The sequence below is a fragment of the Natator depressus genome, chromosome 6, assembly GCF_965152275.1.
Source record: "Natator depressus isolate rNatDep1 chromosome 6, rNatDep2.hap1, whole genome shotgun sequence".
In the NCBI taxonomy this organism is placed as follows: domain Eukaryota; kingdom Metazoa; phylum Chordata; order Testudines; family Cheloniidae; genus Natator; species Natator depressus.
The window spans coordinates 33663924-33688178 of NC_134239.1; the positions used below are offsets into that span (position 1 = coordinate 33663924).

Sequence of the window (24255 nt, forward strand, 5' to 3'; positions counted from 1 at the left end):
TTCAGACATAACCTTGCTCCCAAGCCCAGAACCCTTGGAGGTCATTCTTCACACCAAGCTTTCTTTTCCTTCTATCTCTCTTGACATGAAACCTTCACTAAAGCGTTGCCAGAAATTGTCCTTTCCTTAACTCTGCCTATGTGGAAAACCTTACTCACATTCTAATATTTTCATATTTTGACTATTGTAATTCCCTTTTCTCTGATCTTCCTAAATCCTAACTCTCTAAATTTCAAAGGTCTAGGATGCTGTGGCCAGATAATACTCTCGCTCCAGGCAATTAAACAAGACCACTGACAACTGTGTTCACAACTTCCTAGCCAGCTCTGAATTCAATTCAAAATTTCCCCCTTGTTTTCAAATCTTTATATCAAGTTGTTCAACCTGACTTCCCGATCTCATATACATTCATTCCACTCATCCAGCATTAGTTTCCTCGGTCTTTCCTCAAATGTGAGAGAACTGCTGAGAAAAAAAGTCAGTATTTCCCATGTTGAGCCCACATTATTTTGGCTCTTTGAACTCTGTTCTCTCTGACCATTCCCCTCTTCAATAATGTTTTATTATGGACTATGTATTAAAGCTATTTTAATAGATGTATTATTTACTGAATTGGCTTAATGTTGCCCTGTACAGTAGTATCAGAATTGTGATGAGTACAGTGTTTGTATGGCGGGGGGGGGGATGGGACAGGGGGGATCTAATTATCCTAGTCCACTTGATGGGCTACCCGTTAGGAATATTTAAAAATGAGTCATTACCAAAAGCACCTGAAATGTATATTTTTTTCATCAGTGTTACTTAAACAGCTATACTTTTGATTTTTGAATGTGTTTAAAAAAGAAAGCCTAACAAATTTAAACATGTATTTTGCCTATGATAATATTTTATAGTTCAGTTATAATTATACCTAAAAAAAAAGTTTACAATCAAAATGTTTACCACAAAAACACAAAAGCAGGTGCCAATATCGTAACATATACATAGTCGTGAAAATTCCAATTATTACAGTTATTTTAATGTTCTAGAGAACAGAAGAACGAACACCTACTAACTTGTATAATGAAGAGTTAATCAATTGTCAAAGCAAGCAGGATGATGCCCACAGAGATGTTTATTAAAAGTTATTTAAAACATGTAGTTCACCAAATTCAAATTATATACACACAAGATGAATTCAAGATATGTAATATGCACTTTCCCATTCTCACAGTTTGAAAGATATGCTAATCTTACTGTTTTTTTTCCAGAAAAGAGCCAAAGTATTTCCATAAATTTCACTATCTCACCCATGAGGCCTATGTTAGAAGAATTTTTGCAACTCAACAGTGAAGGAAATTGCGCTATTATATATAGGATTTAAGGGACTGTGGACTCTATCTTCCTGCTCTTTTGCTTTCTTTATTTCCATCTTCTTGAAATGTGGCTTCAAAGCCTATGAAAGGTATTAACAGTTCTAAAATGTACAGCAATATTTTTTTTTGCAAACAGCTAAATATTTCAAATTTCCATCAAACAGAAAGAAACATTTTTTTACTAAACTTAACAAAATTACGATATTTTGCTAAAACTGATTTTTGGCATGTTTTTTTAATAATATTCTTACCTGATTTACTCACTTTTGATTGCCCTCATAAGATAAGCAACTGCCATATCAAATTGCCCCATTAACTGGGGACGGACAGACAGTGAATAGCAAGTGTTTTATTACATCTTTCTTTGGTAGTTAAAGTTATTGTTAGCAAAATTTAGCAAAACAGTGAGTCAAATCAGAAAGTGCCCTACTATTAAGGCACAGACAGAAAGGGCTGTTTTTTCCACAGAGATGTCTAAGGTCTGTGGCTACTTTCATGCATCTCCATCTGGCCACACCTCCAGTTTGGGTGTGCACATGGGCTAGGCACTCATCCAAAAGAAAATGCTAAAGCAACCCTCTAATGCTTAAAAATCAGAGCATAAACTCGTATCTATGAAGAGAAATTTATTATGACAACATTAAAACAGTATCAGACAAGAACATCAAACTTTTTGGCTACCAACCAACACATTAGAAAAAATCAGTGAAGCATATTAAAAAACACACAAGCACATACTCCCAAGGGAATGGGCAAGAAAACTAACAGAATGGGGGTCTATTGGTCCTTGGCTGCCAAACAATCCTATTGTTTGGCAGCCAAGGATAACAGCCTGGACAAGTGAAATTTAATTACTTACTGCCTGTTGGTTAAGCAGCTGACTAGTGCTTAAAAATCCTGGGTGCACTGATTAACCAGTATGCCTTAATCTCAGGCTGAGACTAAACACTGGCTTCCTGCCTCATTATTGCAAACTCACATCCTAAGGTTTGACATTATAATAGTCATGGAATTTATTTTGTGTTTAACAAAAATCATACAAGCCTGTCAAAAGGATATTCTGTCCTCCGCATCTAGTGTTCCATCTTCAGCTGTTAGGGATATTTGCGAATATCAGTCACAGATGGGCCATATGCCATGGTAGGCAATCTCATCATACCATCCAATCCATACATTTATCAAGCTCAGTCATGAAACAAACTAATTTTTTTGCCCCCAGTACTCCCCTTGGAAGGCCGTTCCAGAACTTCATTCTTCTGATAAAATTAGACAAAGGTTTCTAACTAAGTCTAAACTAATTGATGGCCAGTTTATGTCCATTTGTTCTTGTGCCAACATTGGCCCTTCACTTAAATAACTCCTCTCCCTCCCTTATTTGTAGAGAGCAATCATATCTCCTCTTAGCCTTTGTTTGCTTAGGCTAAACAAGCAAAGTCTCCTCCTTAAGTTTCCTCTGGTAAGGTAGGTTCTCCATTCCTCTCATCATCCTAGTAGCCCTTCTCTGCACCCGTTCCAGTTTGAAGTCATCTTTCTTAAACATGAGAGACCAGAACATCACACATATTTCAGATGAGTATTACCATTACCTGTGCCTTTTATCATAGTAATAACACTTCCATATCTTTACTGGAAATACCTACCTGATGCATCCTAGGATTGCATTACTCTTTTCCATGGCTGCATCCCATTGGCAGCTCACAGTCATCCTGTGATCGCCAAAACACTCAGGTCTTTCTCCTCCTCTGTATCTTCCAAGTGATATATCCACAGTTTATAGTAAAATTTGTGTTTGTCCCTAAGTACATGACCTTTCATTTTGACTAGTAAATTTAATCCTTTTTCTACTATTCCAGTTTTCAAGGTCATTCAGATCTTCTTGTACGATATTCTGGGCCTTCTCTATATTAGCAATTACCTCCCAACTTTGTGACTTCTGCAATTTTGATTAGCACATTCCCATTTTTTTGTGCCAAAGTCATTAATGACACTGTTAAATAAGATTGGCCCCAAGACTGATCCCTGAGGAACTCCACTAGTAACTTCCCTCCAGCCTGACAGTTCACTGTGCAGCATGAGCCATTGTAGTTTCTCTCTATATCAGTTCCTTACCCACCTTTTGATTTTTGTATTAATCCCCATCGTCTCCAATTTAACTAATTTCCATGTGGAGCTGCATCAAATGTCTTACTGAAATCCAGGTAGATTAGAACTACAGCATTTCCTTTGTCTAGAAAATTGGTTATCTTCTCAGAGAAAGAGATGAGGTTGGCCTAGCACAATCTAACTTTTGTAAAACCATTTTGTATTTTACCCCAGTTACCATTTACATCTTTCAAAATTTCTTCTAAAAGCTTGCATACAACTGAGTTCAAACAAAAGGGCCTGTAATTTCCCAGATCACTTCCCCCCCTTTCTTAAACATAGGTACTATATTTGCAATCCTTCAGTCATAGGGTATAATCCCTAAATTCACAGATTCATTAAAATATTCTTGCTATTCAGCCTGTAATTTCATGTGCCAGTTCCTTTAACATTTTTGGATGGAGATAATCCAGGACCCCCAGTTTGGTCCATTAAGCTGTTTGAGTTTGAATTCCACTTTCAATGTGGTACCTTCTATTTCCATATCCTTGTTCTCATTAGCTACCTGCCACTGTCCCCAAGCTCCTCATTACTCTTATTAAAAACTGGGGAAAAGTAACATGTTGCACCATGCCTAGAATGTCCTTAATCTCCACCTCATCCTCAGGTGTTGAGTAGTCCCACTTCTTCTTCCCTTGTTTTCTTTTTATACATATGGCTAAAGAACCTTTTACTATTTTAATTTCCTTTGTAAGGTACAACTCTGCTTGGCTTTTTGCAGTTCTCACTTTTTCCTTACACGCTCTGACCCATCCCTTCTTCCATTCCTTTTAGGCTTTCTTCTTTCTCTGGATAACCTGCTTGACATGCTTGCTAATCCAATTTGGTCTGCAACCCTTCCCTACAATTTCTTTCCCTTTGCTTGGGATACAGCTTCAGATAGTTTACGCAACTTTGTAATTCAAAGCCTCCTTCACATTCAGGTCCTTGAATTCCTCGGTCCAATCCACTTCCCTAACTAATTCCCTTGATTTTTGCTCTTTTGGAATCAAGGACTGTAGCTGCAGACCTATTTTTCTTTATCCTTCCATTCAATTTAAACTGAATTAATTCACTATCACTCAGTCTCAAACCAAAATTGTTGTCGACAACCAGTTCTTCTGTGAGGTCCTTACTGCTTACTAGTATTAAATCTAAAATGATATCACCTCTTGTTGGTTCAGTGACTATTTGGTGAAGAAATTTGTCAGGTATCACAACCAGGACTAACTGGTCCCTATCATTATTAGTAGTACTTGTCCTCCAATCTATATCTGGGAACTTAAAGTCTCCCCTAATCATACAATTCCCAGTAGTATTTATTTCACTAAAAATACTGGAGAGGTCTCTATCAATATCCAAATCGGATCCTGGGAGGTCTGTAATAGACCCCAAGCACTATCCCTGTGGAGCCTCTGTTACCTTTCTTCCCCAAAGTGATTTTGATGCAAACAGATCTCTGTTTCAAGCACTTCAAGCAGAAACCTCAGCAATCTTAAATCTGTCTCTCCCTGGACATAATAAGCTTTGAATGACTTTTCAGAGTACATTTCCCATATCTTTTAACTTCTGAGCAGGGTCTAGAGAGATAGTAAGCATAAAATACTGAGCTTCAATAGTAAAGCCAAATACCAAACACAGTCACATATGCCTTCAAAAACAGATATACGCAACAGAACATTTTAAATCAAGAAATAAGGTGTAACTATAATTTATTAAATGTTTTAAATATGTGCAAGGAACTTAGAACCAAAGACCAACATGTACAGTGGACTATACAAGTGAAGACAGCACGCTTAATGATTATGCAAATCCAAACACAAGGAAAGCCACATTCTTAAATTGTGGCTCTCAGATACCAGACATTCACACAACTTCTGATATAGTCAAAGGAGATTACGTGCATATGCAAGGGTAGAACTGGGCACAAGGTTCCTATAGCAATGTTATCCCTGCCACTTTGCACATAATCAGTGCAACAATATAAGTCATGAACAACCACTCAGGACAGTAATTATTAGATGTTGTGAACAGGGTGTTTATACTCTGTATCAGGCAAACAGGTTAAACCCCTTCATGGTGCAGAAATGTGGAAATTAGTCTTTAAAAAGACTTTCTGAGCTGCCAGACCTGAAGAGAGCAGCTAGCAGCAGTGGCTGGTTAGGCTGTTGAGAGGTGGGACAGACAGCTAAGTCTCCTTGCCTCCTAAGTCAGGCAACTCATACAAAGAAAACAGATGGGGTGGATAAGAGAAGCTGCTTTCTGCCTAACCCAGAAGACTCCTGAATGAAGATCCAGCTCAGGGAAAGGAGAAAATGGGGAAATTATTTCCATCACTTAAATTAAGGATTTTACTGATACCCAAAGACTAATCACATTAAGAACTGGATTAGTGGTTTGTAGCATTATGTGGTTTGTGGCACTACATCTAGGTGGAAAGAAGCTACCCTGTGCTAGTTTTGTTTTATTTGGAGCTGTGGCTAAAGGATGCAGCCCCACGACTGTTTCATTTTCCTTTGGCTGAGGCTGTAATTTGATTTTAACTCACCATTTTTTTAGGTAACTGACCTAAAGAGCCCACAACCCTTGCCTTCAGGATGGCTGATCCTGGTCCAGTTACAGATGTATATAGTATATTTAATATTGCATATAGAATCCCAGGCATCATTACAGTCAAAGAAACAAGCAATCCACCTATGCTAAGACTAGCATCTGAAAAGAATTTCAGATTCTGGGTTTCAAATCCAAATTAAACCTAGGAGGAAAAAAACCAATTGTATATTCACTCATACACTTTGATTAAAAAAAATAAACTCTTCGATACCAACTGCCAGCCCTGCAAGCTCAACCTGGGATCCTAAAGTCAGACTGGGTTCTTTCTGGTTAATTCATCACCACTAGTAATGGGCAAGAATTTTCTAGAGTGAAATGGCACTGCTCATTGACTGGGTTATCAGAAGATTTTAAAATTGTGTTGTCAATTATCTATGCATGTCAGTATTAGAAGACTGGCCAGCTAGTTAATATATTATTCACACCTGAACAGCAAAGGGGCACCAGAGCATAAGCAGGAGATGAAAGACAAACATAAGGAGAACCACTAGAAAACTGGCTTCTCCATTTTGAGCACCTGTATAAGGTTAGGGGTTGACTGGGAAGGCACCATTACTTGAAGAAAAGTCTATGTCATAATAAATAAAGCCTTTAGAGTTAACAGGACGAGTGCAGAAAAAGTATACAACCTCCTTCATGAAAATTAAACAGAAGTCTATTCCATGAAGCATTCAAACTGCAGTGGCCATACCCTGCTCTGTCAAATGTTGTGTTCTTGTGCAAACTATTTTTCTTTGTGCATTTAGACCACAAACTCACCAAGGCAAGAACCTAATATCTTTTTGGCACTTGCCTACTATTATATGGTACTGTGCAAATTTACAGTGTCATATACTACTTATTATTTTCACTGAGTAAGCTAAAAGAATTATAAAAAATTGCATAGAATTTACAGAAAAAAAAATCAAGGGATGTTATTCTTGGTCTCTTTCTTTTAAAATTCAGGGTAGAGTGTGACGCTGGTAGACCAGGTGCCAGCTCATGCCAAGACCCCAGGCCTCACTGAACACTTACAAATGCATAGCTGGAAACCAGTCTTGTTTATCTGTGTGTTAGCATTATCAAAATAAATATTAGCTGTAACGTTGAAAACAATGTGTATAGTGTTTTACAAATTGTTTGCAGAATGCTGCATGTATTGTTCTCACTCAACTATACCCCCTATTATAAAGTAAGAGCAAACATTTGCATTGTATATACCCCTGAAACTAAGTAACCCACCAAAAGCAGCCTTGTGTAATGCAAATACTGAACTGTAACAGGAAAATGCTAATTCCTGAGAATGGAAAGCAAATGGTCATTGCCTGTGAGACCAAAGTCTCAAAGTGCATTCCTCTCTCCCCTCCCTGAAGGGACTATCAGCTTTGTTTTATGAAAAGAAGCTATGCATATAGATGTAGGGAAAAACTTTTTCTCTCTTTGCTGTTTGAACTGTCACAGGACCGGAGTCACTAAACTGAAGCAAGAGATTCCCCCAGGATTATCCCTGGGTTTGTCCTGAAATACTTTTTGAATGGACAGATTACTACAACTTTGTCACTCTTAGGATTTAAATTGCAATATATTTGTGTTATATACTTGCTTGCTTTAACCTGTAAATTACTCTTATATCTCTTTCCTAGTTAATAAACCTTTAGTTAGTTTATTACAGAATTGGCTACAGGTGTTGTCTTTGGTATGAGATCTAGGATACTAATTGATCTGGGGTACATGACTGGACTTGTGGGACTGGAAGCACCCTGAATATTGTGTGATTTTTGGTGTAAGTGACCATTTATCACTAAGTCCAGCTTACCTGGTATATCAGTTTGTTTACCTAGGTCACATAGCGAAGCAAATATTTGTTTGAAGATGGAATATTAAATTGCAGGAAAGAGCAAATTCCCATCTACACATGCCGGTGAACTTTGGAGTCTCAAAAACTGGGACTTCTCTACCTCCCAAAGGATTATCTTCCTCCCTCAAAGGCAAGTTAATCAAAGTTCTCATCATTCCTTTGAAAAGCTACATAGTGTCAAATATGAATGAAGGTATATTGTTGAAATGTTTATGTCAGGGTTCCTTCCCCACTCTGAACTTCAGGGTACGGATGTGGGGACCCGCATGAAAGACCCCCTAAGCTTATTCTTACCAGCTTAGGTTAAAAACTTCGCCTTGTCTTTGAACAGTATGCTGCCACCACCAAGCGTTTTAAACAAAGAACAGTGAAAGAGACCACTTGGAGGTGTCTTTCCCCAAAATATCCTCCCAAGTCCTACACCCCGTTTCCTGGGGAAGGCTTGATAATAATCCTCACCAATTTGTACAGGTGTACACAGACCCAAACCCTTGGATCTTAAGAACAATAAAAATCAATCAGGTTCATAAAAGAATTTTCTTTTAATTAAAGAAAAGGTAAAAGAATCACCTCTGTAAAATCAGGATGGAAAATACTTCACAGGGTATTCAGATTCAAAACACAGAGGATCCCCCTCTGGGCAAAACCTTAAAGTTACAGAAAACAGGAATAACACAGGGAAAATTCACATAAAACAAAAGATAAACTAATCCACCTTGCCTGGCTTACCTATACTGGTTGCAATATTGGAGACTTGGATTAGGATGGGTTGGAGAAGATGGATTTCTGTCTGGCCTCTCTCAGTCCCAAGAGAGAACAAACACTTAAACAAAGAGCACAAACAAAAGCCTCCCCCCAACATTTGAAAGTATCTTGTTCCCTTATTGGTCCTTTGGGTCAGGTGCCAGCCAGGTTAGCTGAGCTTCTTAACCCTTTACAGGTAACAGGATGTTGCCTCTGGCCAAGAGGGATTTTACAGCACTGTATACAGAAAGGTGGGTTACCCTTCCCTTTATATTTATGACAGTTTATCTATACAATTACTGTTTTTAAAATCATGTTTACAACAAAGGTAAGAAGACGCTCCCCTCAGTGAAAGCACAAAAAGACTCAAGATGATGCAGGTCAGAACCTGGCACAAAAGCTAAAAAACAAAGTAAGCATATACTAAAAAAGAGTTTATCACAGGTTGAGTCAGATAAATTCGAAATCCCTGTATTTATGGACCAGCATGCCATTTTCCTAAACAACAGACCTCAAATGAATCAATTCCCAAGAACCAATGGCAGAACAAAGAGACAAGGGATTCATGATGTGTTCAGGCAAGTTGGACACAATAAGTGTATCTTACATTTTATATGAAGCCTTTCATCCCAAAGTGCTTTACAAACTATACAAAGAGTTGAAGCAATAGAAACTGTTTAAACACTAAACACCACACAATAGTTTAGGACAGGAACTGAAAGCCAATTTCTAACTGAAACTGCAAGGGAAATTTTGGTGAATTACATTTTACATACCAAGTTGGAATTTGGCCAAGACACCCCGGTTCCCATCCCTGCTCTTATACATATTCCCATGTGATCTATAACAAGTCATGACAACCTCAGTTTAATGCCTCATCCAAAAGACAGCAGCACTGTGTTTAATAGTGACTCAGAGAAAAGAACAACCCCTTACTGTGAATTGCCAACATCACTTCCTGCAGCACCATGCCTTTTCCTTCATAAAGGAAGGAAGAATGATCTTTTGGTTACCACTCAAGATTGGGAGTCAAGAGATCTGGGTGTAAATCACAACTCTCGCAAACACCTGCTGTGATTTAGGGGCAGCCGACTTCAGGCAGCCACGTGGGCTGACGTGCTTGGGGGACGCCAGGCTCAGAGTGCTGTTCGGAGTACTGCAAAGGATATTCATCCTGTTTTCAGCATCAGCTACCGGGTGGAAGATCCTCACGGACAATGTTACAAATCTGGCTGTGAAGCCATTAAGTGACACTCACTGGAAGAGCTGCACTGACAGCGTAAGGTCAGTTAGGTACCAAGCAACTGAGGATTACGACATCCTGATTGAACTGTTGCAGTTGAGTAAAGCTGAGGCCAGATACCAACACGAGACACAAAGCCTGGCAAACCAGATCACTGATTTCAAATTTATGGTCTCAGCTGTCGATTTGCACGTATCCCTTTCCAAGTAAATGTTGTAAGCAAGGCATTACAATGGACCAGTCAATGGACATTACAAGGCATCAGTCAATGGACATCACTACCATACTACTTTGATGAGAAGCTGCCTTGATTTCATGGTGGCCTACAGAGACAACAGATTTGAAGATGCCATCACTGCTGCCAAAGAAATGGCAGAAAACTTAGGAGTTGAGCCTCTTTTCAAGGAAACTCATATTCATCAGAAGAAAAGACAGTTTGGTTATGAGAGAAGAGCTCAGGTGATGAGAAGCTTGGAAGAAGAAGAGGGAAGTTTTTTTGCTCGCTCATTGACACTGCTCAAGTGTCCATCGAAGAAAGGTTTGGACAAATGAAGCACCACAAAAAGACCTGGTGTTTTTGTATGACCGTAGTAAACTGCTGGCAGACAGGGATACACTCTTGAATGATTGCATAGACATTTGCTGGGTGCTAACACATGGGGAATGTTCAAATGTCAATGATAAGACCTCTGTGTCGAATTGGACAGCATCTGTCAATACGGGAAGCACTCTCCATTCCAAGTTCTCCAATTCATTCATTCATGATGTAGAGCTGAAGGACAGTCTTCCTAACGTGTGGATAGCTTTGAGGATTCTACTCACACTGCCAGTCACAGTCACAGTCACGAGTGGTGAGCACAACTTTTTTAAGCACAGGCTCATTAAAACATATCTTTGATTGACGATGGCCAATGAAAAACTGACCTTGCTTGCTATTTTATGGCTTGGGAGAGGGTTCTGTGATACTGGCAGACCAGGTGCCAGCTTACGCCAAGGCCTGTAGGCCTGACTGAGCCCTTACAAATGCATAGCTGGAAACCCGTCTGGTTCATCTGTGTGTCAGCATTGTTAAAACATATGTTAAGTTGATAAGAATGTGTTTAGACCTGATGAAATGATTTTAGGATGCTGCTTGTATTGATCTCACTTATAATACAGATATTGCCTTGGTGGCAAGATAGACCAAAGTGCCCAAGTAGATGGTCTGTGACTCCATGATAAAGCTGTTATAGCCCTTGGTATAAGGTTACATTGAATTTTTATACTGTAAACCTCTGTAACTCATCGAACAGGACAGAAGCCTTCTGTAGGAAGTTTGCATTTGCATTAGAGATGTTAGGTCGTCCTGCCCAACCAGAAGGCCTTTGAGACCAGCTAAGCCATTGTGAGACATCAAGGAACAAAGACTTTGTTAATTGCATTCCTCACCCCTTCCAGGAAAAGGAAATGCGCGCATGAACTCATCGCATCAGCCTGGACTCTGGGAAGAAGAGGATAAAAATCCCTGACAAGAAGAAACTTGGTTATTTTTGCTGCATAGATTCTACAGGGGCAAGAATCACCAAACATAAGCTACAGATCCCCAACTGTTTTGCCTGGGTGAGCCCTAAAGGACATGTGGAGTTTGCTTATTATAGAAGATTCTATTATCTTTTGGAATCTAAGACTGTAATTCATTTGTGTGTGTATGTTACCTGCTTTAACCTTGTAAATAACTCTCACCTCTTTTTTTGAGATAATAAACCTTTCATTACAGGACTGGCTGCAAGAATTGTCTTCAGTGAGAGATCTGGGGTGCAACTGACCTGGAGTAAGTGACTGGTCCTTTGGGACTTGGAATAACCTGAATATTGTTGTGATTTTTGGTGTAAGGGACCATCTATCCCAAAAGCAGGCTTGCCTGGGTGGCAAGATAGACCAGAGTACCCAAGTAGATGGTCTGTGACTCCATGGTAAAGTTTTTATAGCGCTTGTGGAGTTCACTCTTGCTACTTGGTTAGTGAAATCTAATTATAGAATATACAACCAATTTGGGGTTTGTACCCTGCTTCTTGACAGTCTGCCCTGAGGTTGGCACCCACATTTGTGAGTCACTCCAGACAGCTTGACAGGTTTTTCCATGAAATTCCCCTTGCATGGATCTCCACTGCCTGGCTGTGTTTCTCAGCAAGTGAAAGAAACTGATAACCCCATATTCTCCCAACACATGCTATTCCAAATTTGCTGTGACCACTTTGTTCTATTTTAAATAAATAAATAAATGGCTCTAAGACTTAAGGGATATTCCCGAACTCCAGGTTTAGGACATGCAAGTAGAATCCATGCCTTTATCTGAAAGCCCTGGTGTGTTTAACTTAGAGCACAACTCTGTGTTGGCCAATATTTTCTAAACATATTCATATTATCTGTTTTATAAAAGTCAGACAGCTGCAATTTAACACAGAAAAGCAAAAGCTTAAGGATTTTGGTGCCAAAATTATGTGGTGAGCAGGGGGCACAGAAGAAATTACATTTAATGATTTTGGTCATTCATGTAGCATATGACCCAGAAAGGCACAACTGCAGTTATTATATATAGATACAGCATCCAAAAAGCTGAGTGTAAAATAAAACTGAAATGCAACTATAAGTGCTTACGATGAAAACAACATAAAACTTAACAAGCAGCCAACAATACCAACTATATTATCTCCCACAAGGTGGCATCTTTGTTCCACATTTTCTTTCTATAATAGCATGGAAGGAATTGACTTATTATTTATAAAAAATACTGTCTCTCCTCAAACAAAAATTGTTCCTGGAGGTCACTTTACAAAGACATAAATCAGAGTTTATATTCAGCAATTAGCAATTATCTCTAATCTAAAAATCACACACTTATTGATTCCACATTTCAGAAATGAACCAATTTGCAAGTTACGGCTTTAACCTCAAAATTTCTCCAATTCTATTTAACTACTAAATGTGAAAAGGCAAAGTGCTTTCTAAGTGGCTGAAGAAATAAGCTCTTTGGATATTCTATCATTAAAAACCTATACGTTTGTGTAAGATTTACGTTAAAAATAATTTATTTAGATTTTAAATCCAAGAAATGCCAGGCTTGAGGTTACATTTTGAAAAAACAGAGCACTAATTAATACAACAAAAATAATTTCTGCAAGTAGCCAAGTCTCATACCAATAAAAACACTTACCTAATTCACTATTTACAGATTTGCATTGTTAAATCTGGGTAGGTGCATACTCTTTAGGTGTGTTCATATTATACTGAGGTGTATACTACTCTAAAACTGAGTGACTTAATGTGGATACGTTCTCAGGCGGTGGCTCCACTAATTAGATGCCTGGACCCTGGAGAAGATGCACATGTACAGTGAGGTGGTGGCCTTGGGGAGAATATGGGGTAGGTGGGAGGGGGCAGTGGGGTGAGAAGAGGGGGTGGGGGAATTTGGGACATGCAGGTCTGCGGCGGCTAGAGAAAGAGGCGATTTTCCCCAGCTCCAGGGCTGTGGCTGCCAGGGAGAGACGGCCCTCCTTCCCAGCTACAGGTTGGAGGCTGCCGAAGCGGAGGAGAGAGGGCACATCTATCACATTAGAAAGGTAAAACTACTGATATGAAAATATGAGCTGTGCGCTTTCATTTGTAGAACAAAAAGTTATTTATTATTAAGGTTTTTTTTTAATATAGTGCTTTTATCCAAAGTGCTTTACAATAGTTAGCAAACAGTACAAACAGCATTTGGAAAGATCATTACGTGGTCCGCCGAGACCCTCAGCAATTTTCAAGTGGTCCGTGGAAAAAAAAGAGTTTGAGAACCACTGCCATAGAATACAGCAAGGAATTTTCTGAATTTCTGGAAACTTTGTCTGAGTTCTAAAATCTTTTTAAAATGGCCTGTTTACTATCTGGAAGATATATATTTTTTGGATTCCTATGATTCACGTATCATTTACACTCCTTTGTATTAAGCACAAAGGTCAAGCAATCTGCTTCTCTAGTGTAAAATATATAAAACCTTTATACACCAACATTAGTTATACAGTACATAATGAAAGCTAACCAAGAATATGATCTTCAGTTCACAGCTTGACAAAAGGACACTGCATGAAAAAAGGAACTGCACCAGCAGCAATGCAAAAAGGACTTATGAATAAACAAACAGGAGTGTCAAATGAGCAAACCAGAGCCATTCTTGACACAGGATATCAAAAACATTAGCTCTAGGGTTTGAAGGAAGTTCTTTCACAAACCTCGTGTCTTCAGTTACTTTCTAGGTCATTTTAGCTGGAAGCATACCTTCATTTTACATCAGGTAGCTTTCTCCTTCCTCGCACCATCGATTTTCTCAAGTTGAATATATTAAGGCAAATGTGAATTATTTCTCACCAAACAGTGGTGAGCATGTTTCACAACTTCTCATCTACCAGGAATACATTCCAGGCTAGAGGCAAAGCATTTGCAGCATAACAGTTTGTTTGTATATGTCTCCAGTTCAGCACAAGAATGAGTAGTTTTGGGTAACTAGCAGCTTTACCCTGTACTGAAGTTAGGTTTCTTCTTCATATCACAAAAGTATCCTGAGGTTGCCACGTAACGCATTATCCAGATGCGTAAAGTGGCACAAACAGCAGATTCTCCTTGCACATCAAACACTGCAGCTCCTGAAGTGTCAGCTGGAGCAAACTCTGAAAACAGTTCTTTTGAAGACACATGCTTTTATTATGATAAATACAGTGAAAATTATATTTGGAATAAGAAAATCTATATTGTTACATTATTAACAAAAGCATGATTAAGTTCCCCAGCCATATCAGAAATCACAAGCACATGCATTATTTACTGGACTTCTTTAGAATTCTACGCAGAAAATGCACCGGTTTAAACGGTAGAGAGTATATGTATAAATTTGAACACACTAGGGGTTCGATTTTCACAAATTTTGAGCACCCACAATGCCAACTGAAGTCAACAGAAGTTGTGGTTTCTCTCTGAAAAACAGACTCACTGTAAAAATATTGATTAATGAGATCTTTTGAGGTCAAAAGAAGGCACCAACAGTCACAGAGACTACTTACCCAGATTGCTAATGTCAGAGTTATTTTAAAAAATTACAGACCAGGTATTACAGCTATGATTTCCTCATAGTAAGCACCTGTAGACCAGAAAATCTCTCTCTGGTAATTCATTTTTATAATATTTTTAAAGTATTTCAATTCTAGGAGATCATGTAGTAAGTTGCACTGAGAAATGTGCCTTTTCCTGACAAATGTACTGATTGTGAGACCATCAAGAATAAATAAGTAAATAAAGTTTATTAAACAGATTTTCATCACATCTCTACTTAAAATCTGAGTCCTAGAGCATATACTGCATGCAAATCTCTGTTCCTTTGGGAAACGATCTGTTACTTAATGACAACTACAGATATAGGATTTTGCATATTTCCTATACCAAGTCTCACATAAAAAGTAGATTTTGAAATGTTACATACAGTATTTAGAAGTGCATTCTACCTACTTGCAAAGCAATACTTTTAATATGCCAAGAGAGAAGAGCACATATCTTGATATATATATTCTAGTATGGGCAAGTATGCTGTTATTGTCATTTTTCTCCTCTGTTTAACTTTGTTATACCATATATTATACATGTCTTGCCTATATCTATGCAAGGGACCTTCAAAAGAGAAGCAATGACTTTTTGAAAAACTTTAAGATGTTGCTCCTACCACCATTCCCCATCAAAGGAAGCCTAGAGGTTCTTAAAAAGTACAAAGAACATTCCACATCACCTTTGTCAATGATTATTTTATTTTTATAAAGAAGACTAATAAGTGAGGGATTGCATTTTCCCAACTTCTTGCTTGTTTTCCTAATAAGAATAAAATTATAAATGATGAGAGAAAGAGAATAACACAGAACTGTGTAAAAAGGATGATGGCCTCTTTTAACCTGCTGATTTCTTTGAGTCAAACAGTTATGCTAAATATACTGCAGCAGGCCAGGACAGCTAGTTTTACAAAGAAAACAAGGATGCTATTGGAAATATTTCAAAATGTTAATCTATTTTAATACAGTAAATAAACAAAATCAACAGACATACTGATTTATGAAGGATAAGTTCATTTCCTTTATGGAACAGTTAGATATTTTGGTTAATGACATGGAACACTTCTTACACTGTGAAACACTTGAGAGGTCTGGGGATGCCAAGAGGTATAATTAAAGGTATTATTTTGTCCACAATTATAAATTATATAATTTAACACTATTTCCTAATTAGATACACTTTATTTTCTTTTAAAAAGAGAGAGAGAGAGAGAGAGAATCCTTTCAGAAGTCCGCAATTCATATTTCTCTACTTCGCTAGCTAACTAATGAAAATTCTCTACACATACTCAAGAGTCCTTCAAAGTATTTTCCAGAGTAGGTATTGTTTAAAGAACATGTTTGTACTTTGCAGAATGGAAGAACATCAAAACCACACATTCTTTCCAATACTGTATTATATGTTGTGACAGAGCAAGGCCAGATGGCTATAGAAAAGTAGTAGGAGATAGATATATTAGCTCCAGGCTAAATAAATCCCTGGTACCAGGTTAAGTGAAATGGAAGCTGCTCCAGGTCAATTAAGACACCTGGGGCCAATTAAGAACTTTCCAGAAGGCAGGGAGAATGCTAAGTTGATTGGGACACCTGAAGCCAGTCAGGGGCTGGCTGAAACTAGTTAAAAGCCTCCCAGTCAGTCAGGAGCTGTGGAAGGAAGCTGTGCTATTGGAGAGGCTGAGTAGTACACACTATATCAGGCACAAGGAAGGAGGCCCTGAGGTAAGGGTGAAGTGGAGCTTGAGGAAGTGAGGGCTGCTGTGGGGAAGTAGCCCAGGGAATTGTGCATGTCATGCTTCTAAAAGGTCAGCTACCATAGCTGATACTATTAGGGTCCCTGGGCTGGAGCCTGGAGTAGAGGGTGGGTCTGGGCTTCCCCTCCCTGCCCCCCACCTTTGCTCCCTGATTAATCACTGAGACTGGGAGACAAAAGAGATTGTGCAAGGAAGGATAACTTCTTCTCACCTCCATTGCTGGCTTATGATGAAAATGGCTCAGTAGACTGTGACCCTTATCTCTAGAGAAAGAAGGGTTACGTGGAGTGCCTCAGTGAGCCTCTGAGGCTAGTGAAATCCTCTGGGAAATGTAGGACCCACGGAGGCAAGGTCAGAGCTTTGTCACAATGTATATTTGTGATTAAATTTAATACCATGTGATGTAAAGCATGTCCACAGGATACAGAAAGGCTTTTCAATAGTTCTGCCCATTAGAAAGCTAAGGCCCACTCCTTCACTCCTTGCTCAGCTAAAATTTCAGTTGAGGAGAGAAGCAAAGAATGCAGGGCACTAAACATCCTAATATGATATGATGGTATCACAAACATACCAATCTATGAAATGCACATTGGACAATTTTCAAATTGCATCTGAATAGTGTCTGGCATTTCTTCAATTTTCTGCATGATTTAAAGAGTTAAACAGTGTTTGTAGCAGATAATAACTAATCTATACCGCAAGAAAAAACCAGATACATTTGCCTACTAGAAATCGTGGACTGAGTCTTAAACTAAAGATAATTTTGTATATCTAGAAAAAAGTGAAAATTAACAAATGATACCATGAAGAATACTCATATGCCTACATGAAGGAAAAAAGAATGGTCTTTGGAGAAAAGGTATAAAACCTGTCCCTGTTTTCCTTATACATATGAATCCAATGAAATATAACCCAGTTCATTTGAAATGCACAAGAAATGTATTAACTAATAAAGGCCAGGGGGAAATTTTCTGAGAGCCAAAGGCCACAATCCACCTTCAGATATGCAGAAGTAATTCCCACACATTCACTGTCATTTTCCCATATTGACTTAAGACATGTATTAGTGTAGAATTTAACTCTAAATGTGTTTTATAGGTAATGAAAATATTTTAGAAATTTAAGTCATTTGCATTTATTTCTCACACGTTCTTAAATTTCATTCTTATCTTACTAAAATCAGTTTTCCCCAAGTCAGAATTATAATAATTTATTATATAAACTAAAACTGTTAATACTACTTTCAACTCTCCAGCTGCAGGGTTTTCCACAAGGTTTCAATAAAAGGCAAGTTCAACAAAGAGAGTCAAAAATCTATTTCAGAATGACTAACTTAATTCCTTCAATGGAATTGAATCCATTTCTACTTGGACTGAATATGGCTCCATGAATCCTTCAAAGTGGGGGGGAACTTTGTAATACAGATAAGGGCTGAACCAACTGTCTTCAACACTACAATAATTTGAAAAGTGCCCATATGATCATGTGCCCTGGACATATTCTGTCTGTAGTATTGCTGGAGTCATGTTGGTCCCAGGATATTAGAAAGACAAGGTGGTTGGTCCAGAAGTTGGTCCATTAAAAGATATTACCTCCCCCACCTTTTCTCACGATGGATATATGCTCCTCTCCAGAACATCAGACGAGATCAAAACTCCAGTATATGTGTACACTGCAAATGAAAGTATGATTGTAGCACAGGTAAGCGTATCCTATGCTAACTTTAATCTAGCTAGCATGAGTAACAATAGTAGAGAAGACACAGTGGCGCAGGCTTCAGCATGGGCTAGCAACCCAGGTACATACCCAGGGTCCCCAACAGATACTTACAGGGGCAACTAACCCCAGTGGAAGCCCATGCCACTATGTCTTTATTGCTATTGTTACCCACGTTAGCTAGAGTAAAACTAGTATGTGTACACCTAGCCATGCTACAATCACACCTTCAAATGCAACACAGACATACTCTAAGACTTTGGTTAGTTTCTCTAGTGATTGTAGCAAACTAATTTTTTTTAGACAGTCTAGGAAAGACACTGGCTATCTTTGGGTCCCTGGACAGAGAGAAAGTACCAGACCAGAAACCTAATACATAATCTCATCCTACTCCCATTGAAGTGAATGAGGATTTACTTTCCTCAATTACTGCATTAGATCAAAACAATACAAATTTCAATACAAAACCCTAGTCCAGCCTCGCACAATGGGACTAACATACAGTAGAATCTCAGAGTTACGAACACCAGAATAACAAATTGACCAGTCAACCACACACCTCCTTTGGAGCTGGAAGTATGCAATTAGGCAGCAGCAGAGACAAAATACCAAACAAACCAAATGCAGTACAGTATTGCGTTAAACATAAACTACTAAAAATAAAGCGGAAGTTTAAAAAGATTTGACAAGATAAGGAAACTGTTTCTGTGCTTGTTTCATTTAAAGTAGGATGGTTAAAAGCAGCCTTTTTCTTCTGCGTAGTAAAATTTAAAAGCTGTATTAAGTCAATGTTCAGTTGTAGACTTTTGAAAGAACAAACGTAACATTTTGTTCAGAGTTATTAACATTTCAGTGTTACGAACAACCTCTATTCCCAAGGTATTTGTAATTTTGAGGTTCTACTGCAATACACATATTAAGTTTAAAAAACAGTTTAAGAAAGAAACAGTTGAAGGATTGGGGAGGGGGAGGTTGTATTGATATTAACAGAGGATTCAACATCAGGAAGCCTAATGCAAATTTAATTATCTCAAGGAATGACTCATTTCTCTAGTGACCCACAAGGCTTCAATGTTTTTAAATGAAGATTTTTGATTAATCAAGGTTTAGGTAACTGAGCTTCCACTGTAGAGTAAAAAAATTGACACTATAAATATGCATCTCGGAAAAGAAGCTCAATAGAAATAATTTGGAAGCTATCGTTCTTTTAATTTTTATATCACAGTTGCATATCCTCCTATAAAGAGGAAAACACAAATAGGTGCAGGAGTGAAAGAAAAAAGTTTGCCATTTGAAAACTATCTGCATAACAAACAGTGGCAGTAGAAATATCACACTCCATCTCAGGCAGGCTTTAACTGTACTATTCCACTGAGTATATGAGCAAAGCTGCAATGAGCAGATGCTAACACTTTAATTAATTCTTAAGACCCTTTTGGTTTACTATAGAGAGAGAATGTGAAATACTTAGGGTGAACTAAATTGAGCATCAAGAACATTGAGTTTTTTTGATTGCAAATTGATTTTCTCACAGCAGGCTATCAGTGTCATTTCAGACAAGCATTTCATTAAGATACATACATAGCTCTTCATAACTTTTAACTATGTTCAACAAAACATTGGGATCAAAAAGTTAGTCAAATCTTTTAGGCTATTCTTAAATTCCGGAAGGGACATTTGACACCAGATGATCAGGTCAAGTAATGTACAATAAACTGAAATATCAATTCATACACAAAGCTTTCTTGTGCACCAGTTAAAATTGCTGTATTACAACATAGCTGGCACAAAACCAAACCTATGACTAGTTAAGCTATCTAATAGGACGTGCTCTCAAGATATTCTGGGTGGAGCAATATTGACAACTGCACGTTTTTATATGTATTTTGTTTAATGTTTTAAGCATTTGATGTCACACACATGCAAATCTGTTTCTCTCTTCCCCTCAGGTTCCCCTCAGCTCAGAACAGTGGCTGGAGGCAATCTTGGGCCAACTAATTTCCATTGGTTCATCGCAGTGGCTTTCCTTGTGTGTTGGAATCACGGTCAGACAAAAGAGCTGGTTAAGCACTGGAAGACAGCTCAGAGCCCTGTTTGGCAGGGGAGTTAGTTAGTTTTTCCTCCCAGTTAGTTCTCTGACTTATAGCTTTTAGGGACTGAGACATGGGGAGGAAGACAACAGTGAGAGAGCTCCTGACAAGATGAGCTCTGAGCAATGTTACTGGGACAGCCCCAGGGTTCATCACAGCAAAAGATCCTCTGCAACAAACCATGAGAAGTTTGCTGGTCCAAGACTGCCATTGATTGCCTTCTGAGGATGGGAGAAACCAGGTCAGGAAAAATGAGATTGCATTGGGGAATAGAGGAAGGAGTATTGCCAATCACAAAGGTTCAAAAATCATGAATTAGAGCTCAAAAAATTAAGAGACTTATTTTAAAATCATGTCACTTAAGAGGAATAAGTAAGTCTACATTATTTTCCATCTGACTTCTGATGTTTGAGCCATTACGGAGAAGCTGCCCAGCTTCAATTTGTATGCAGTCATTTCTTGTTCAAAATTCAACTTTGAACGCACAAGCATATAAGCCTTTCAACTGGCTGCTTGAAAGGGTACTCCACTTCCCCTCTATTAAAACCTGGGGTAGAAGAGTAACTAATCAACTGTCTCCCCTATCGCTATCCTGCTGCCATCATCTGACCCTTCCTGTTCCTCTCCTTGTTCTACCAATGCTCCTTCCATGCTCCCTCATCATCTCCTGCCTCCAAACAACCCCAAAGTATTGGCTTTTCCCTTCTCATCATTTTCTCTCTCCTATTCCATGGCACACCTAGTTCTTCTTCTTGTCTCCCCACATTCACCTACATCTCCACAGCCTCCTTATTTGATCATCCCTGTTCCCATAATCTCCTTACCTGCCTCTCTATTAACCTGCTTACCACACTGTTCCTTCCTCATATTCACCAGCTCCTCATGGGGTCCCTGCCTGCCTCCTAAAAGCATAAGGACAGCCTGGATTCACTCCTATTGGGAGCAATGGCAGGTATTGGCCATCTTTACTATGGGTAGTCTAAAAGTCCATCTGCAAAGGCTATAGGGAGAGGGCATCTATCTTAATTGAGGGGAGACTCTGGTCTATGTCCTATCAAGAACAATGAGAGATGGTGGAGTTTCTGAAAAAGAGCAATTATATTTGCCAGTCTCTGCTGGCACACAAACTTTCCATTTTAAAATATAATTGGAAATGATAGATTAAAAATATTCTGAAAATATGAAAAGTGGCTTTGGTGGGACAGATTCTCAGAATGATGGTTAAGTGAATTTTAGTGACTGTAGGACTGTTTTGTTTTTGTTTTCCCCCTAGATGAGTTTTTAAAAAAGAGGGACCTTCTTAGAGTTTAACCCAAACCAATTAATAAATTTACTTGAAAATTTTCAGAAAAGTCCATCTTTAAGCACATAATATGTTGTGTAAATTTGGGGAAATACAATGTATTCTTCATACAAAACAAAATTTGGATCCCCAGTTTAAGTGGAAAAACTCAAATAAATTTAACTAAAAGAAGTCACAACCAATGCCTTCATAATACTAGAACATATTTTGCACATACCCTTAAAATGATGAAACAGCACTGAAGATACACTAAATATACTGTTTGTTTCTAGTTGGCTCTTTCTTGTTGCCTTTTTATACAATGCTGCATTACCTGGGAGATTTAAAATGACAAGTAATTGGAAATTAGGAAAAAAATTTGTTCATTATTCTACAGCAATGATACAATAATTAATTATATTAGTTTATTGTCCCTTATGTTCTAAAACTTTAGTCATTAAATTTTAATTTAATATTTTAGAAAGGATTTAATAAACAGAGTTAAACAGTTTAATAAATTGCTGGAGGAAAGGTGTACTCATCTAGTGTAACAGGTGAGAATAACTTCTAGGTTGTCTACAATATCCACATGGCATGCTGACCAAGGCACAAGTAAACAAGCATTTCAAATTAAACAGAAAAGGGATGGGGAAGAGGTGATCTTGGGTTGGGTGGGACAAAGTCAAAAAACTGCAGACTAGTGAGCCCTGTTGGAAGGCAGTCATTTTCAAATGTAACTTTAATTTTTAATTTTAATTTTTTTTTTAATTTTGTGTAATTTTTAATTTTGTGCAGAAAAGCACAAAACTTTATGGCTTTGCAGTCAATTAGATTGGAGGGCGTTGTCTTTGTTTTTAGTTCAATGACAATAGAATGGTAGATTTTAAATTAGATATTTAGAAAATAGATGACTTTCTCCATTAAGTTCTTTTAAGGAAGGGCCATTTTGCACAAAACTTTAAGTTTCCCTTTATCATCATATACTTGCCTCATTTCTCTGAAGACTTATTATGCACTCTGCACAACTGTTTTGAAGACAACCTCTAGCTTAATTAAAATATTGCACATCTCTCAGCTAAATATATTGTTTTAATGAATTTTTTTAATGTTGACCTTATTTCAAAACAGATACTGAGTAACAGTCTTTATACAATTCAACTGATTTCCCAATACCTCCAAGTGACAGCAGTGTCATCCTCAGCACTTAAGTCTGTTTCGAAGTCTGCTTTCCAGTTCACTTAAAAATTGTTTTAATAGTGCAATGGAATTTACCAATTTTACTGGTAGAAAGGGCTGCAGGTAAATGAGTTAAGAGTTCTCCAGTGCCCCATAAAACCAGAAGCTGATGATGTGCCCTTCACAATACCTGTACAGATGAAGGACTGTACTGGCAACAACGCTGTCACTCCTAAGAAACCAGAATGAAGCAAGGGTGTTCCCGAGCTGCATTTTTAATGCAGACTAACTTTAACTAAGACTACAGAGACATGCCCCTTTTAAAAAAAAAAAAAAAAAAAAGCACTGAAGAAAAGGACGTGCCAAAACCAACCTCACTTTCTAGGTTTACAGCTAATGATCAAGCCATGAAATCGCAGTCCCACTTCCCACAACTAGCGCCGTTTAACTGAAAACAGCCATCCCCCAAAAGTAAAGGGAACAAACAGCCCGCTCAGCACCCTGGCGGCTCTGCGACTGCAAAGCGCGGCCAAACAGGGCAAAAGCCTCTCTCCCGGCTCCCCCCGCCGATGGAGACAGACCGCGCCCCGGGCCGTGCATTGCCAGGGACGCTGCGGGACTCCCGAGAGGAGGAGGCGCAGCACCCGTCCCCTCCTGGCCCACGCAACCCCCGGGAGCGGGGCTCGGCCACATGCCTCGCGGACGTGCCCAGACGTGGCGGCCGGAGGGAGCTGAGCCCCACGGGCGAGCCCAGAGCGGGGCCCGTACCCCGGCGGCACCCCGCTTTCTAGTCCGCACTGCGCGGGGCAGGGGGTGGAAACCCCTCAGGCAGCTGCGGGGGGTGGCGGGCAGCGAAAGGCGCGAGCCTGAGCGAGTCCGGGCTGCGCTTACCTCTCCGCGCACGGCTGGGGCCCGGGGCCGCCCGATGCCGCCCCTGCACCGTCGGGGCTGAGGGCACGGCGCGCGGCGGTGCAGCTGCCCCCTCTCTGGCAGGCGGGTGCCGCCCGGGCAGGGGGCTGGGCCCGCCTCCGCCGCGTTGCCATAGCAACCAGACAACTTGCGAGCTCCGACACCGGCGGCTCCAGTCGCTGGGAACTCGGCCCTGGCCGCCGGCCTGGGCCGGACACTTACCCGCCAGCGCCGCTCGCCTGCCCTCGGGCCGCGGCCGCCCGGCTCCGCGCCGCACGCTTCAGAAACTTTTCGCCCAGGCCACCTGCCT

At 39.3% G+C, this 24255-nt stretch overlaps 1 protein-coding gene across 6 annotated transcripts in view; it reads right to left on the minus strand.

Annotated features, from left to right (window-relative positions):
- Positions 1-24025, minus strand: part of STK33 (serine/threonine kinase 33) — a 93142-nt gene extending 69117 nt beyond the window's left edge. For 2 of the 6 annotated variants that reach the window (XM_074955003.1, XM_074955001.1), the window contains exons 1-2: positions 23928-23957; positions 22099-22194 (exon numbers count right to left, since the gene is read on the minus strand). The gene's annotated coding sequence lies outside the window, so the exon portion shown is untranslated. Of the gene's footprint in view, positions 1-22098; positions 22195-23927 lie in introns of all 6 variants that reach the window. The other 4 variants (XM_074955006.1, XM_074955005.1, XM_074955004.1 and 1 more) reach the window with 4 other exon arrangements.
- Between the last annotated feature and the right edge of the window lie 230 nt (positions 24026-24255).